The 2,577-nt window shown below is 36.8% G+C and overlaps 1 long non-coding RNA gene across 1 annotated transcript; it reads left to right on the plus strand.

Annotated features, from left to right (window-relative positions):
- Positions 1–268: 268 nt before the first annotated feature.
- On the plus strand, positions 269–763 carry LOC115952812. Its single transcript, XR_004083575.1, has 3 exons — positions 269–306; positions 375–445; positions 700–763. It is a non-coding gene; the product is annotated as an uncharacterized LOC115952812 (long non-coding RNA).
- The last annotated feature ends 1,814 nt before the right edge of the window (positions 764–2,577 follow it).

Below are 2,577 nucleotides of genomic sequence, written 5' to 3' on the forward strand. Positions count from 1 at the left end.
GCCCGTTTAAAACCCGGTACCCTAAATTACTAAAATGCCCTTTATATATATAAACCTATAATTTCTAACCTAAATCCCTAACCCGGTAATCCCCAAATCTGAAATCACTCAGCCTCCCTCACGCAGCTCTCCCTCACACCCTCACGCAACTTTCCCTCAGCTCTCCCTCATTCCCTCACGCAGCACTCCCTCACACAGCTCTCCCTCACTCACCTCTCCCTCACTCCGACTGGCTCTCTTTTACTCCGCAGCCCATCTCCAATCACTGGCTCTCCCAGTCTCCCTCACTCCGCATCTCATCTCCAGGTTTGTGTCACCGGTTCTTTTTTTTTTTTTTTTTGGTTGTTGTAATGTGGCTGACCGTCGACCCACAGGTCCGGCTCTCCCTCACTCGGCAGCTCATCTCCAGTCACCGGCTCTCCCTCACTCCGCAGCTCATCTCCAGGTTTGTGTCACCGGTTCTTTTTTTTTTTTTTTTTTTTTGTTGTAATGTTGTTGAGCTTCATTGTTTTTGTATTTTTAATTTTAAGTTTATGGGAGTTCAAAATAAATAATAATATGAACTGGGTTTTATTATTATTTTTTTAATCAGCTTGGAGTTCAATAGGGTTTGGATTTTTTAAAAATGGGGTTTTGATGATTTGAAATTGTAGACATGTTGGCTAACCGTTTCTTGTCTCTGTTGTTTTCTCTGTACAGATTTGTGTTGGTTAGTGTGGACTGAGGCTGCTTGTGGTTTTGGGATTCCAATTAAATCCATTCTTTCTTCACATAAGGTAAGGAAGCTGAATCAAAATTTTGTTTTATTTTGTTCATTCTGTTTTGATTAATATTGTTATTATCCTAACATTTATATCTAGTTCAGCTTCATTGTTTTTGTATTTTTAATTTTAAGTTTATGGGAGTTCAAAACAAATAATAATATGAACTGGGTTTTTTTTTTTTTTTTATATATTTATTTATTAATCAGCTTGGAGTTCAATAGGGTTTGGATTTTTTAAAAATGGGGTTTTGATGATTTGAAATTGTAGACATGTTCTCTAACCGGTTCTTGTCTCCGTTGTTTTCTCTGTACAGATTTGTGTTGGTTAGTGTGGACTGAGGCTACTTGTGGTTTTGGGATTCCAATTAAATCCATTCTTTCTTCGCATAAGGTAAGGAAGCCGAATCAAATTTTTGTTCTATTTTGTTCTTTCTGTTTTGATTAATATTGTTATTAACACAGCTCTGAATATGCATCCCCACTTGTGTGGGTTTGGATTAATATTTTGGTTTTGGGATTGGGTTTGGTTGCTTTTTGGTGTTATTTACTTTTGGAGCTAAAATTTAGTAATTTACATGAATTGTTGTTGCTTTGAGGAGCAAGAAAATGTTTCAAAGGGTCAATGCCATAGGGTTTTGTGACTTTGTTTCATGTGATAACTTTGGTGTTTTCTTCATTTCTGCATAGTTTGTTTAATGGAAGAAATTGTTTGTTTTTTGTGTTTGTTGGGAATGCAGATCCTAAAATGGAGATGGAAGACACAAACACAGACACAAACAAATCTGGTTCTTCCTCGCCAAGTGGTTCTCCTTTGAGAACCGGACGTTGTCCCTTGCCGACTTTGCGGTCTCCTTCGCCATTTTCACGATCACCCTCACCATTGTCACCTGGCAGTTCACCCTCAGGATCACCATTAAACGAGTAAGTGTTTGAATTTGTAGTTAATCAATGAGTATGTGTAATAATAAATTTGTGATAATTTGTTTTGATTCTAACTCCCAAACTTTTGAACCAATTAGGAATCCGAAATCTCCTACGGTGGACTTAGTGGGAGAACACTTAGAGGTAGAGGAACAAGAAGGGACAGAGGGAGAGCAAGAGCCTACAAATGAGGACTTGGATACAAGTAGAAAAAGAAAGACTACCTCAGATGTTTGGTCTCACTTTACAAGGAAGAAAGTTGACGGAAAAGTTAAAGCCCAATGCCATCATTGTAACAAACTTTACTTGGGTGAGTCTAGCCAAGGTACAACTCATTTACGTAATCATTTAGCAAGATGTCCACGGATGAAATTTAAAGATATAAGGGATATGAGACAACAAGTTTTGATCAAACAACAAAATAAGGTGGATGGAACCATGAGTTTAAGTACTTATCAATTTGATCAAGTTAGAGTGAGGAATAAGCTTGCTCGTATGGTCATCCTACATGAATATCCTCTTTCAATGGTTGACCATATTGGGTTTAAAGAATTTGTGGCCGATCTTCAACCTATGTTTAAACTTGTCACAAGAAATACTTTGAAGAGTGACATTCTTAAGATCTATGATAATGAGAGGAGAAAGCTTTGAAGATGACAGACAAGAATGGAAGTAAGATGGCCATTACAACCTATATGTGGACTTCAAGTAACAAAAAGAGAGGGTTTATGGTCATTACCGCTCATTTCATTGATCATACTTGGATGTTGCAAAGCCGGGTTCTAAGGTAATTTTTTTTATGTATAAATTGAATGTTAAAGACTTTACATTTAGAATGATTTTTGAATTATGTTATAATTATTCATATTATTTTTCTAGGTTTGTTTATGTTC

This window comes from Quercus lobata, chromosome 7, assembly GCF_001633185.2.
Source record: "Quercus lobata isolate SW786 chromosome 7, ValleyOak3.0 Primary Assembly, whole genome shotgun sequence".
Taxonomy (NCBI): domain Eukaryota; kingdom Viridiplantae; phylum Streptophyta; class Magnoliopsida; order Fagales; family Fagaceae; genus Quercus; species Quercus lobata.